The 16172-nt window shown below is 35.5% G+C and overlaps 1 pseudogene across 1 annotated transcript; it reads left to right on the plus strand.

Moving 5' to 3' along the window:
• The first annotated feature begins 749 nt into the window (after positions 1-749).
• LOC310720665 (carotenoid-cleaving dioxygenase, mitochondrial-like) lies at positions 750-11339 on the plus strand (annotated as a pseudogene). The gene is made up of 10 exons: positions 750-898; positions 1121-1225; positions 2899-3004; positions 4477-4585; positions 9022-9124; positions 9218-9346; positions 9838-9998; positions 10276-10614; positions 10960-11070; positions 11223-11339. The product of its transcript is annotated as a carotenoid-cleaving dioxygenase, mitochondrial-like (transcript).
• Positions 11340-16172: the final 4833 nt, after the last annotated feature.

A 16172-nucleotide genomic window follows, 5' to 3' on the forward strand; every position in this document is an offset into this window, starting at 1 on the left:
TTTGGGAAAGCTTTCACATTGTCCAGGCTCTGAATCAAGTGTGTAATCTGGCCAACGGTAAGACGCGACATCACCAGCTGGAACCAGAAAGCTACAAAATGCGCATGTGGTGGAACTGACGCTAGCTTCTGAAAGGAGATGTAAGTGCAGCAGGGATACAGGGAGTGTGGCATGGAGATGCAGCATCTGGTCCCCTTAGGAAACTAGGGTTGCGTACGTAACGTAGAGACGCTCCCTTTCAGGAACTCGAGCTGTGTCGCTTTGGGAACGAGAGTCTAATCATGCCACACTGACCAGTCCCTGCCTAGTGTGTAAGAGCACTGCCAGGGTGCAGGACAGAGAACCTGAGTAATAACTTAATATAGCCTGCAGACGGTCATTTTAGCCCGCTTATCCACTCCCAAGCCTTTTGATTGTCATTAATTGAATAGACCTGTTTAAAGACAATGTGCTTTGCTGCAAGAAATAAGTCTTGCTTCAATACTACTCAAATTACCAGTAAAGGTCATGTTGTTCTGGCAACAGGAAAGCAAAATCCATCACCATGGCACATCTGAAGCCTTATCCCAATGATAAGATTGTTGCCACTTCCACTGTGCACTCTTTTGTGAAATTAGTGACTCTTCAGCTCTGGTCATACAGTATTAGCTCTAGAGAGAGAAAGCAATTTTGATTGACAATTTACGATATTGGGCTTCATCCTTTTTTATTTATGAACAATGAGCCAAAAAATACCTCCAAGAAGAGGTATGGGCTACAAAAACATTGTCCAACTAGTGCAGAGTGTGGAGGAGACTCTAGATTCCATCCCTACCACCATAAAAGGCACAATACCCACATGGATCCATGGAAATCTTGTTCACAATGGCCCTGGAAAGTTTGAGTTTGGAAATCAACAGTAAGTAAGATAAACAAGAGCAGTATCTGGTTTATGAATTTTTTGGCAATAGCAAACCAAAACTGAATAATTTTGCACGATTATTATGTACTATGATTCTAGTTGTGAAAAAAAATTACATACAAACATGCAGGTTTATTGCTGACCAGTTTACCAGTTATTGTATTTCACTTAATCCTAATTGTAGTCAGTTTATGATTTTTTTTTTCTCTCTTGTCTTAGCTCAACCACTGGTTTGATGGAATGGCCTTGATGCACTGCTTTCATATAAAAGATGGTCAGGTCACCTACCGGAGCTGCTTCCTGCGTAGTGACGCTTACAAGCAAAACAATGAGATTAATCAAATTGTGATGTCTGGGTTTGGCACTCTTGCTTTCCCTGACCCATGCAAAAATATCTTTCAACACTTCATATCACATTTTGAGATGAGTGAGTAGAGTTTACTTACAAATGTAAAGATGTTGTATGTCAGTTTGTATTAATCCCAGGCCAGGGATTGTTGTCCCTGAATGGACACACTGTTTGTGTACAGCTGTTTAGCCAACAACAGAATTGATTCATGTGGTACAGGGACTATGGTGGATTTGGACAGAAAGAATGTGGGCAGTAAAGTTTTGCAAGACACATACATAAAAGTGTGCCGAAAAGCATGTCCTGAATAAACAAGATTAGCTGTTGTTTCAGCACAGTCTCATGGCATTTTGTGATATAGTCACAAACTTTAATCTATTGATTAGGGTTCATAGACACGAATTTCCCTATTTTTTCGTGTCATTTACCACGACTGCAGACAGTCATGGGTAATGCTAACAGAAATGCTAAATGTAATCTTTTTTCTCCATTTTTTATCAGAGAATAAGGCAGAAAATATACAATTAGGGTAAGGGTAAGGGTTAGGGTTGTACTGTAATAAATGTGTGCCACTAATGAATGCAGTCTCTTTAAATAACCAGGATAATATATTTACTGTATTTTGACTGGAAGGAACCACTGATGATGGTTTATAATAGCGAGAAGCTTATCAAATTTACAGCAATAAAAACAAGGATAAAATCTCCTGCTTAAATATTAAGTAATAGTGCTTGAAGATTAAAAAATCAATAACAATTTACAAAAAAAAGCAATACTGCATCTGTGGAATCCAGTGGCAGAGAATTTTGGCAGAGACACCAAAAATACTTCCTACTGAAATACATTACATAAAAAGTCATCCTCAATGACATGCAAAAATGACTCATTCAAGAAGTAACCTTGAGTTTACAGGCATCAAATCCAGTTTGAAAGTCATAGAGGAAACAGTCTCTCTAATATTTCTGTGGACGTTGCATACAAATGCTTCCTAACTATACAACTTATGGGGAATGGTTAGTATATATATCATCATTGATTTTAAAATCCTCCAAGTGATGAATAGAGACACAATAATGGCAATGGTTATTCTCAGGACTTGTTTTTTTAACAATGCTTTTTATTAATTAAGGCTAATAAAATGTAGTCAGATGCGGATGCTTTAGACTGTTAATTGTATATATTTTTTTATTTGATCCATTAAGTTTTATAACATTGTGTATGAAAGTGTGTGTGTGTGTGTGTGTGTGTGTGTGTGTGTGTGTGTGTGTGTGTGTGTGTGTGACTTAATACTGGAATTCATTATTGTTCTCCATATTCTTTCTAGTGATGCCTAAGCAAGTCGGTTTGCATGGTCATTGTCCTATTAGGAAGCCTTTTCGGAAGTTTATCAGTTGTTTTGGCAATAGCAAACCAAAACAACAGAATAGTTTTGCACTATTATTACACTTCTAGTTGTAAGAAATTTTGCATATATGCTACACACGGGAACACACACACAGTTTTCTATTTGTAACAATTTACAACATTTCTCTCTCCTCTCAGCTTTAACTACTGGTTTGATTGAATGGCTTCGATGCACAGCTTTCATATTGCTGAAGGTCAGGTGACCTACAGAAGTCGTTTTCTGCTCAGTGACTCCTACAAACAGAACAGTGAGATGAATCGAATCGTGATGTCTGAATTTGGCACGTTTGCTCTCCCTGACCCATGCAAGAATGTCTTCCATCGATTTCTATCCCGTTTTGAGATGATGAGTGAGTATAATCTGCTTACAAATGCAAAGATGTGCAGATGCTGCAATTCAGTCCCAGGCTGAATTGGGTCACATGAATTCATGTGTGAAAAACGGCTACCTTAAGTACATGTTTGTTAACTAATGTATTAATTAACACTTTAGGTTACGCTTAATATAACTTGCTATATGAGAAAGAATATGAATTAAAAGTGCACTATATAAAAAACATTACAAACACCATTAGATGGTGCTAAATTATCCTCCTAATGAAAGGCTCAAAGGCACAATAATAAACACCTGTTTCCACATGTTTCTTATTAAATCTACCCACCATGAGTGGTTACAGTGGCCTAGGCCCCTGTCCACTGCTCCATTGTCCTCATGGGTGAAGTACCAACATGTATTCATGAAGCAGACATTACTTTCCAAACTACAAATCAGCTTTAGCCTACAGGTGATGGTTTTCTCCTGCTTTACTGTGGCTATTTTTTGGACTGGTTTATTGTGTCAATACTGATCAAGTGTCCTGCCTTTATATCATAATGAACAATCTATACATAAACACAGCAGCTCTCCTATTTAACTTTACCTAAAGTGTTAATTAATACATTAATTAACAAACACGTACTAACGTAATTAAGGTAGACGTTGTTCACACATGAATTCATGTGACTCATGGTGTAGTAAAGGTTAGCTCTTAATTAGTATATGCCTTAACTCATCATTAGTTCATAAATGTTCAAAATAACATTTAGTTTACATATTAGTACATGCTTATTTATCTACTGTTATTGTAAAGTGTTACCATTCAGTCTAATTATGTTTAGTCGTATTTGAGAATACACTTCATATGATGGTGCATTAGGAATTCATTTTATTGGAACAAGTTGCCAAAACCTGTTCCAGCATGACAATGCTCCTGGGCACAAAGTGTGTTCCATACAAACACATGGAATAGCAAGGTTGGTGTACCTGAGTGGCCTGCATATTGCTCAACCTCATGGAAAATCTTTGGGATGAACTGGAACACCAAATTCACACCCTCTTTGATGGGCATTAATTACCCAACCGTTTGTGCTTTTTTGGTTTACTGCAGATATTTATGGTCCAGTATTTAGTGAAAAGACTTCATAGAGAAAAAGGATATTAGAGCATTAAAGGAGCGACCACCTCTATATTAATGTCCATGCTTTTTTTTTTTTTATCAAGGTTTAGTGGTCAGTCTGTCCACTTTACATTTATTGTATTTCTGCTGAGTAAAGGAGCAGAGAACAGTTTTGACATTAGCTCAAAGTTATTACAGATGGAGAAATAAGGGATATGCTGAAGTATTTCTTTTGCAAACTAAAGACCTACAGTAATTCCACAAAATAAGATCATATGTTTGTGCTGCTTTGTACATTGTTATTCAGTTCCATATACTGTAACTGCATGCTCCTAAAGAACAGATTCACAAATTCAGCTAACTGTCAAATGTCAATTTTTTCACAGAGCCCACAGACAATGCTAATGTGAGCATTGTGAAATACAAAGGTGACTACTATGTCAGCACAGAGACAAACACAGAATTGATCCAAACACTTTAGAAACAAAATAAAAGGTATGTAACATACTGTATATGCATATATAAATAGGCAATCTGTCATTTGTTTAACATAGAAATAGAGTAAAATGTTTAATATATAGAAGTGTAAAATACACAATCAAGCTGTGTCAAAAGTGTGAATGTTACTAAGAAGTCTACAGATATAATATAATAGTGCATATTATATGATAGAGACATCATATTCAATTCAGTTCAATTCATTTTTATTTGTATAGCGCTTTTAACAATGAACATTGTCTCAAAGCAGCTTTACACAGATAATGTGGTGATTAAACGTAAATATGTTCTTTGTAAGTATGTTTGTCTCTGATGAGCAACTGTGGCAAGGAAAAACTCCCCGAGATGGCATAAGGAAGAAACCTTGAGAGGAACCAGACTCAAGAGGGAACCCATCCTCATCTGGGTTGCACCAAATTTCCATTTGAAGCAGATATACAATGCTGCGGGGTACAGTGATGACGATCAGAAGCAAACTGCACTCCCGAGTCAGTGCAGCAGACCGCCGACACCAACTACAGTCCAATCCATCCTTAAAGGATAAGAGACGACCCACCACACCACTGTCAACAAACCCGAGTGAACGTGTGAATGTGAGGGGACGACAGCATACAAATATACCAGTTCACCAAACACTCTATATCCATGCTCCCTCCAGATCTGAGCCTTTACCTAAGAAAAATCTACTGATAAAAGGCTTGACTAAATAAATAAGTTTTCAACCTCGACTTAAACACTGAGACTGTGTCTGAGTCCCGAACACTGGTTGGAAGGCTGTTCCATAACTGTGGGGCTTTATAAGAAAAAGATCTGCCCCCTGCTGTAGTCTTCATTATTTGAGGAACCAACAGATAGCCAGCACCTTTTGATCTAAGTAGGCGTGGAGGATCATACTGGTACAGAAGTTCACTCAGATACTGTGGTGCGAGACCATTAAGTGCTTTATACATCAGTAGTAATATTTTATAATCAATGCGAGATTTGATTGGGAGCCAGTGTAGACTGATTAATACAGGAGTGATGTGGTCATATTTCCTAGATCTAGTGAGGACTCTTGCTGCTGCATTCTGAACTAACTAAAGCTTATTTATGCACTTACTCGCACACCCAGACAGTAAAGCGTTACAGTAGTCTAATCTAGAAGTAACAAAAGCATGAACTAGTTTTTCTGCATCCTGTAACGACATCATATTTCTAATTTTAGCAATATTTCTAAGGTGAAAGAAGGCAATCCTGGTAATATTATTCACATGAGACTCAAAGGAAAGACTCGAGTCAATAATCACACCAAGGTCTTTGACAGCCGTACACGCTGAAACAGAAACACCATCCAGAGATGCTACGTTATCGGAAAGTTTACTTCTAGCTGCATGTGGTCCTAGTAAAAGTACTTCCGTCTTATCTGAGTTGAGCAGATAAATGTTATTAAGCATCCACTGTCTAATGTCCTTTACACACTTCTCAACATTGTTAAGCTGATCCCTCTCATCTGGCTTTGCTGAAATATACAGCTGTGTGTCATCAGCATAGCAATGGAAGCGAATCCTATGTTTATGAATGATTTCACCAAGAGGCAGCATATATAAAGAGAAAAGCAGTGGGCCTAAGACAGATCCTTGAGGAACACCAAACTTTACCTCATAGAGTGTGGAGAACTCACCATTTACATCAACAAACTGATAGCGATCAGTCAAATAAGACCTGAGCCAAGATAGAGCTGTTCCCTTTATTCCAACAACGTTCTCAAGTCTAGCAAGCAGTATAGTGTGATCAATGGTGTCAAAAGCTGCACTAAGGTCGAGCAAAACAAGTAAGGAGACAAAACCCTGATCAGAGGCCAAAAACAGGTTATTTACCACCTTAAGTAGCGCCGTCTCTGTGCTATGATGAGGCCGAAATCCTGACTGATACAAAAATGTTATTCATAAGTAGGTGTGAGCATAACTGCTGTGCTACAACCTTTTCCAAAATATTGGATATAAAGGGGAGATTTGATATTGGTCTGTAGTTGGACAACTGACATGGGTCAAGGTCAGGTTTCTTAATAAGGAGGTGGATAACTGCCAGTTTGAAGGATTTTGGTACATAACCAGTGCAAATGGAAGAGTTAATTATTTTTAAAACAGGTTCAATTACCTCTGGAATTATCTGTTTAAGGAAACTTGGAGGCAAGGGATCGAGAATGCAGGTTGATGATTTTGATGAGGAGATTAATGAAATTAAGTAATTCTCATGAATAGGAGTGAAGCTTTGTAGTTGATTGTCTGCTATAATTACACTGCTGTCTACAGGGTTACTTGTAAAATAATTTGGATTTATATTGACCGTCTGGATTTCTTGCCTGATGTTTTCAATTTTATTATTAATCATATATATTATATGATATTATATGATAGTGACAGAATTTTATAGCTGTTCTAATATAGACAGTTTAGAAAATATTACATAATAATAATAATAATAATAATAATAATAATAATAATAATAATAATAATAATAATGATTTCTAGCATAACATAAAATATATAAACTAAGTAAAAGATAAAGTGTGTTCTGAGTATTTAAATGATAAATAAATAATGTAGCTTAATACTTTTTCATTATTATGTTTGTTTATATATATATATATATATATATATATATATATATATATATATATATATATATATATATATATATATATATATATATATATATATATATATATATATACAGTGAGGAAAATAAGTATTTGAACACACTGCTATTTTGCAAGTTCTCCCACTTAGAAATCATGGAGGAGTCTGAAATTGTCATCGTAGGTGCATGTCCACTGTGAGAGACATAATCTAAAAAAAAAAAAATCCAGAAATCACAATATATGATTTTTAAACTATTTATTTGTATGATACAGCTGCAAATAAGTATTTAAACACCTGAGAAAGTCAATGTTAATATTTGGTACAGGAGCCTTTGTTTGCAATTACAGAGGTCAAACGTTTCCTGTAGTTTTTCACCAGGTTTGCACACACTGCAGGAGGGATTTTGGCCCACTCCTCCACACAGATCTTCTCTAGATCAGTCAGGTTTCTGGCCTGTCACTGAGAAACACGGAGTTTGAGCGCCCTCCAAAGATTCTCTATTGGGTTTAGGTCTGGAGACTGGCTAGGCCACGCCAGAACCTTGATATGCTTCTTACAGCACCACTCCTTGGTTATCCTGGCTGTGTGCTTCGGGTCATTGTCATGTTGGAAGACCCAGCCTCGACCCATCTTCAATGCTCTAACTGAGGGAAGGAGGTTGTTCCTCAAAATCTCGCAATACATGGCCCCGGTCATCCTCTCCTTAATACAGTGCAGTCGCCCTGTCCCATGTGCAGAAAAACACCCCCAAAGCATGATGCTTCCACCCCCATGCTTCACAGTAGGGATGGTGTTCTTGGGATGGTACTCATCATTCTTCTTCCTCCAAACACGTTTAGTGGAATTATGACCCAAAAGTTCTATTTTGGTCTCATCTGACCACATGACTTTCTCCCATGTCTCCTCTGGATCATCCAAATGGTCATTCGCAAACTTAAGACGTGCCTGGACATGTGCTGGTTTAAGCAGGGGAACCTTCCGTGCCATGCATGATTTCAAACCATGACGTCTTAGTGTATTACCAACAGTAACCTTGGAAACGGTGGTCCCAGCTCTTTTCAGGTCATTGACCAGCTCCTCCCATGTAGTTCTGGGCTGATTTCTCACCTTCCTTAGGATCATTGAGACCCCACGAGGTGAGATCTTGCATGGAGCCCCAGTCCGAGGGCGATTGACAGTCATGTTTAGCTTCTTCCATTTTCTAATGATTGCTCCAACAGTGGACCTTTTTTCACCAAGCTGCTTGGCAATTTCCCTGTAGCCCTTTCCAGCCTTGTGGAGGTGTACAATTTTGTCTCTAGTGTCTTTGGACAGCTCTTTGGTCTTGGCCATGTTAGTAGTTGGATTCTTACTGATTGTATGGGGTGGACAGGTGTCTTTATGCAGCTAACGACCTCAAACAGGTGCATCTAATTTAGGATAATAAATGTAGTGAAGGTGGACATTTTAAAGGCAGACTAACAGGTCTTTGAGGGTCAGAATTCTAGCTGATAGACAGGTGTTCAAATACTTATTTGCAGCTGTATCATACAAATAAATAGTTTAAAAATCATATATTGTGATTTCTGGATTTTTTTTTGAGATTATGTCTCTCACAGTGGACATGCACCTACGATGACAATTTCAGACCCCTCCATGATTTCTAAGTGAGAGAACTTGCAAAATAGCAGGTGTTCAAATACTTATTTTCCTCACTGTGTATATATATATATATATATATATATAAGTTAACTTACTTTAACTTGTAATATGTTTGAGGATGGTTTTAATGTTGGTTTTCAATTCTATGGTACTTCCATAATAATGTCAAAGGTGGACTGGAGTAAATTCATTGCTGTTAATGGTGCCACGGCTCACCCCCATGTTGACCCAGATGGTACGGTCTACAACATGGCCAACTCTTATGGAATAAAAGGTAAGATCCTGACAGACAATATTCACACATTTGAATTTGTATTACACATTATACATGTAATTTTACACATTAAACATTATATGTCTTTGGTAGGAGCTTTATACAACATTATCAAAATGCCTCCAAACAAAGAAGACTCTAATGAGACATTGCACGGGGCACAGGTGCTATGTTCTATTTCTCCTGCTGAAAAAAACAAGCCTTCCTACTACCACAGCTTTGGTAAATACACACACCTGATATACCACAGCTGCTTATTGTTGCAATAATAGTTTGCAAATCTAAACACAAAACATCTGCACAATTCATTAGCATCAGCTTATTACAGTCAATTGCAGTTAGCTCAGCTATGTCTAAGCCAAATGAAAAGATTATTATTATTTTTTTTATCCTAAATATTATATGACAATGTTAACCATTTCTTGGTAGCTTGTCAAATAAATACAAAGTAGAAATTTAATATAATAATAATTATATATATATATATATATATATATATATATATATATATATATATATATATATATATATATATAAATGAATAAATACAAAGTTTCCAAATTATGAAATTTCTTTGTTGGCAAAAAAAATCTTTAATAACTTAAATAATTCCATGTATAAATAAATAAATGTATTTTTTATTGTATAGAGCAGGTCATTGAATGAAATATTCAATTTAGATGCAAAATGAATAACTTTTTTATTTTTTCCAGCCATGTCGGAGAACTATCTGGTGTTCATCGAACAGCCCATAAAGATAGACCTGTTTAAGATAGTGACGTCTACGATGAGGGAGAAAAGCATAAAAGATTGTATCTACTGGGATCCAAAACAAGAGACTATCTTCCATGTTGTTAACAAACATACGGGAAAGGTGACACCAAAATAACTTTTTTGACATCTAAGCTAAAGCTGGTATTATATATAAATACAAAAAAACTATTTAATCTTGAGATTTATGTTTATTTTTAATTCTTATTCTTTTCTCTTCTCTTGGCTAATCAAATGCAAAGTATTATGCTGAGTGTAGCATTTCCTATAACATTTAGTAATCAATCTGCATTTGATACTGATTATAAATGCAGTAATCACTCTAGATGTTTTAAATTGAATTTAAGCCAATTACAGTAATATCTTTGCTTTTCTAACAGGTGAGTCCAGTGAAGTACCACACCAAGGCTCTATCCACCTTCCACCAGATAAATGCTTTTGAGGAAAATGGTTTCCTAATAGTGGAGTTATACACTTGTTCCCCATACTGCCACAAAGTTGTTGCATCTCTTTTATATTTCTCCATTACCTACCAGGTATTCTGCATGCCTAAAGATCTGTATGACAACCAACTGCTGGATTATGGGGGATTGGAACTTCCTCACATAAACTATGACAGGTGCAACAGCAAACCATACCGCTATTTCTATGGATGTGGCTTTGGCCACCTGGTCGGAGACTCACTGATCAAGATGGACCTGAAGAGTAAAAAGTTCAAGGTAAGCTTTAAGACACATTCCTGATTAGGGATGTGACTTATGGTCAAAGTCTAAAATATTCAATAGTTTTTTTAATATTAATAGTTATTTTCTAGACATAGTGATATAGAAATTGATCACAGAAGCATATATATATATTTACATCTAATGGATTTCTTATAAAACAGCAGGCATTTTAATAGCATAGAGTTTTTTTTAACAGCATCCCTTTTACAGTACAAACATACTATTGTTTGTAGGAAATTGAATATATATTGAACTTTTTAATTTACAATGGTTGCAGATATCTTTTTTTTTTTTTTTACATTCGTGCATCTGTCTGTGTTTTTTATGTTCAATGATTAGGCATGGCGTCAGCAAGGACTCTACCCATCTGAGCCTATGTTTGTGTCCTCACCGAATGCACAGGAGGAGGATGATGGAGTCATCCTCTCTGTTGTCCTTACACCCACTAAGGTATGACAATGCTAAGTGCTCAATAGTTTATAGATGGTTTATAAATAGTTTATTAAAGACCCACCAAGCAGTTTATATTTTCCACCAAGCAGTTTATATTTCATTATCATTTGTAAATGTATTTTTCTTTTAATTGGCTATTTTCTGTTCAGGATAAAGGTACATTCCTGTTGGTTCTGGATGCCAAGACATTTGAGGAACTTGGAAGAGCTGAAGTGCCTGTTAACATTCCATATGGCTTCCATGGAACCTTTAACTCCAGTGTATAGAAGGGATTTAATCTAATGCACTGGCCAAAGAACTCGTCACTTCATTTTTTTTTTTACTGATTTTAATTTCATTATTAAATTATGTTTAAGAAAGAAATTTAACAGAAACTATTCTATTAATTGTTACTACAAATACTAATTGCTAATTGTTTTGCCGTGTAGCTTTGATTGCTTTAAATGTAGAAAAAATTTAGAAATGTATAAAATCAGAAATGTTCCCATTATATAAAAGTGGTATATGAATAAAAATGAATAAAGGTATATCTTATCTTAGAAACTGCAGCTTCATTATACAGACCATGCTGTTTTGTTTTGTTTTGTTTTTCCAAAAGTATGTAGACAACTGACTATCTAAACATACAGGCTTACAAAGCATTCCATTTGTTTTCCATTAGTCCTCCCTGTTCGCTTTTAACAGCCTTTACTCTTCTAGACAGGCTTTCATTACATTATGCAGCATGGATTTTTACTTATTTGGAAGTAATCATTAGTACAATAATAGTAAACCATATATTTAGAATTAATATAAAGTTACAAAATCAAATTGTGCTCTTACCAATGGGCCTTATTCTATAATGAAACCAATAATGGTCTCTTCCAGGGTGATTTCTCTACAGGGGATTTCAACTGACCACTTTTGGTAGATTTTTTTAAAGAACTATTAGACCACAAACCTCAAGAATGTTAAATGAACGGTCCGTTATCAATATTTTATCAAAAAATCAGGCTAATTTTAACTGTTTGCTGCTTGGTAACTTCATGAATTGGTGCCCAGTGCCATCTGCTGGAAATTCTTCTTCAGTTATTTCTCAAACATATTTTCCACATCTATAAATATATAAAGGACAAAAACTATGATGTCATTATAGTGATTTTATTTTTCAAAGTTTTGTAATTTGTTTTTATATTAATTAGTGACTAACAAGTTCATAAACAAAAGTTATTATCTTTCAAAGTGCAAAAAAAAAAGGGGGTAAACTTGCAGATTCTCTTCTACACACAAAAGTGTGGTTTATTGATAGACAGGCTGTCAAGAAACTGCTTTAGGTATATTAACATGACAAATGTTTCTACTTCAAATCAACTGCAAATCAACTTGAACAGTCCCTCAGTTGTACAAAAATTAGGACAAAATTTCACTAGTCCACTAGGCGGCAGTACACCTGCATAGCAGCTAGACTTAGATTATTTCAATGAGGATTCACCACACTGGTTAAAATGCACATATATTATTTGTCACATATACATATACTTTAGACTCACTTTGCAAATTATTTAACAAAAATTATACTTCCTTGGTCTGTACTAATTACAAAAACAGTCAAATTTGATATATTATTTCATACAAAATATGTTATAGCGAAGGAAAGATGGGTGGGCGTTTAGCATGTTTTTGATAGCCAGGTGCGCTAGAAATTAGTAATAAAGCTCTGTCATTTAAAAATGAGAAAAGGTTCTAAAAAATATGGTAGAATTAATATCACAATATTCTGTGGAGTAAAATCACAATATCCTTCACCATGAAATCCACTCTCCAAGGTCAGCTCATTGCCTGTGCAATGATGCGGCACCTGATGCTGAAACTGTACCAGCTTTTCTTGTGTGTGATGTCACATTATAAATAATCACAGCTTGCTGATGGTGAACTTTGTGACTTCTCAAGCCCACAATAAGTCAAACAAGTAAACTAGGGCAGGGAAATGATATGTAAATGAGGTATTTGCATGTTCTAATTGTTCCCAGTATTTTCACAGCGAGTTCAACTCCTGGAAGAATTAACTGAACTTAAAGCCCAAGTATGATGCAGACTAAAGGTCAATTCACACCAGTGTATAATTACGTGCTTGTTTATGCGTTCCACATCATGTGGCTTCTGAATAAGGATGGAATTGGTGTGCAATTCCCACAATCAAAATGCATTTTATAGGCATTTCATCCAACTGTATTTCCAAGCAGTCACTATGGATCTGGGGTCAAAGTTGTCGTTTATTAAACAATGACTGCTGTTGTATGAGGAACTGTAATTGAAGTGTAGCCAGTGTTGGGACTTTTATGGTGTAAACAGAAGATCTTTTTAACCCGGTCACAAAGGGAGAGTATAATATTCTTGCTATATTATGCATATGGATGCATGTTTTTTTTTACTTCTTCAAAGTTCTCACTTTTTGCTGTGTTTCTTGTACCTGTGTGCATTTTCCCTGCATTCTCAGGTTTCTTCCCAACCCAGAAAACCACTGCCAGTAAGTGTATTTGTAAGGTAATATATCCCTAGGTGTGAATGTGTCTGCATGGTGCCCTGCAGTAGGTGTATTCCCTACCTAGTGTTCTTGAGATAGGTATACGTATTTTAATGTGCATTTTTTAAACATTTGGTTGATCAAGCATCATCATACACAATTTGTCATGCATCAGATAAACTAGATCCATTAAAATTTATAACACATGTTGTGAAGAGGCTGTAAATGGTCACACGACACAGTTGTTTTTAAATCAAGCATAAATTTATTTAAACTCTATAGCAATTATTTGATGTTGCCCACATTTTACTTTCTATATGCTGAGCAAAATTTCACACGAAGGTGAACTAATCACACGCCTCTAGTCTGATGGAAGTTTGACTTTATATATTAATAATCGAAAAAAAATTTTCCTTAGCACTACAAAACCAGAAACAGACAACATGACAAATTAAACCAATAATGCTACTCGGCATGTGGCCCCATGGGGGAAAAACTTACACACATGTATTATGTTTTGATTGCAGCAAACTCCAGAACATGATTTTATGGCTCAAATGGCCTAACTCTGAAATGTGCAAATGTTAAAACAACCATAAGTATGATTTTACCTAATTTTATCCCACCTGGCGGAAATGGACTTCTGCAAAATAGAGTATTTCTTAACTTACACATTTACACACAAGTTCTTGGTCTCAGTTGTGGAATGTGAAAAAGCCTAAGATCTGAAGCCTCCTGTATTTTTTTTTTGCCTCTGCCCAGTCTCTTTCAGTGCGTGATCTAAACTGTATGGAAGGTGCTTTACCTATAACATATTCAGAACATAACCATTGCATTGTGTATGCTTGCAAATGAAAGGATCAGTTCGTATTTATGCACTTTTAGTGAACTTTTTTCCCATTTATAAATATAGTAATTCAAGTGAAAACATAACCCAAAGTAAACTCTATTAAAAGAAAATAAATAATTGGCAGCTGAAGTTGTTCCAGATATATTATTCAGCACAAAACACAGTACGTTGCTTACAAAAGCAGCTGTCAAGTTACTACATAAGACTGTGTGTGAGATAGTGTTCATTCCCTGTTTCCCTGGAAATCCACCTAAGACACCAGCACTCTACGCTGCCCACTGCCGCTTCAAACAGCTGCCGAGGTGAGTAAGCAAAAGTCCCCTGAGAGCAAAACAAAACTTCTTACAAACAGAAAGGGACAATGTGTAACAAGACATTTTTTTTTATTTCCTTCTGCAAAGCCTTAAACAACATAATATTGATTATACATTCAATATTTTATGAAGTGCAACACTTTCTGGGCACTAATACATTTCTTACTTACTTGCATAATAACTGTATGTCTATCATGAAATGGTACTTTATTGTAAACTTTGGCAACAGTGAACCATTTGGTAATTCATTTCACTGACAAAAATCTTTTCTGAGAAATCTGGTTGTGAGGTGGGAATACACTCTGGGCTGGGATGTCTGTCCCATCATAAGGTTTTTCTAATTGCTTTGAAATGGAAAATAATCAAACAATAATTCAGTTGAAAACTATTTGATTTTACACTCCTAAAAATGAAATCAAACTAGTTAGAAAAATATAGAAAATATCTCAATTTTATAATCTAATATCTAATATATATATATATATATCTCCTGACAGCACCCTTTTGTCTTAGACGTGTGAATAAAAACTAGATCTAGCACTATTGTCAATATTGTTCTGGATCTCTTTCAAGTGTGCTGGGTTAGAGAATAGATGAAAATATAATTTACTGTAGGTGGGTAATTACATTTTAACGTAATTTACACTTTAAGACAGAGAAGCATTGAGAAGTCCAATTGGCATCACCAGGTTTTCCCATTGACCCAAACTTGTACTGAAATCTGTCTTCCATTTCTCAACCTTTCTGATACAACCAAGATTATGAAAAAAATAATTATTTTCAAGATCAAACCTCGTGAAGACATTTATTATTTGAAGCTTGGGTGTAAATTTGAGTGACTGTGTGTTTCAGGTCATGTTAATCTATGCATGAATGCAGACTAGCAAGTCCAAATGATCACCTATAATGAAACACTTCTAGACTGATGGGTGCAGTGTATACCGGGATGACAGTGTTCCCATCCACAGAGCACGAGGGCTCACTGAAAGCTTTCATAGAATGAAAATGATGTAAATGATATGCTAGAAATAATATGATGAAATCATCCAAGCAGGGTGTTGCCTCAACTTAAAATGTGTGGCTGTATTTGAATTGCCTTTTTTGACATTCCTAACACTTCTAAAGATCACTATATAACTTAAATATCATATCATGAAACCTAAATATTTAAATTATAAAAAACATTTTCTTTATGCATTTTAATTTATTTAAAAATATAAAAGCATTTGTTTGAGAGGGTGTGTGTTACTAAACATTTATTACATTATAAAACAGCAATGTTATTACACGATTATAGTGTACTGCGGCATTCAGCAGTTATATACAGATTACTAGACAAAGGAAGACGAACATATAAAAGGGTAATTATATTATTATAATTTTAAGAATTTAATTTAGATTTAATGGCATACAGGTGCATCCTATGGAGCAC

The sequence above is a fragment of the Silurus aristotelis genome, assembly GCF_946808225.1.
Source record: "Silurus aristotelis genome assembly, chromosome: 26".
In the NCBI taxonomy this organism is placed as follows: domain Eukaryota; kingdom Metazoa; phylum Chordata; class Actinopteri; order Siluriformes; family Siluridae; genus Silurus; species Silurus aristotelis.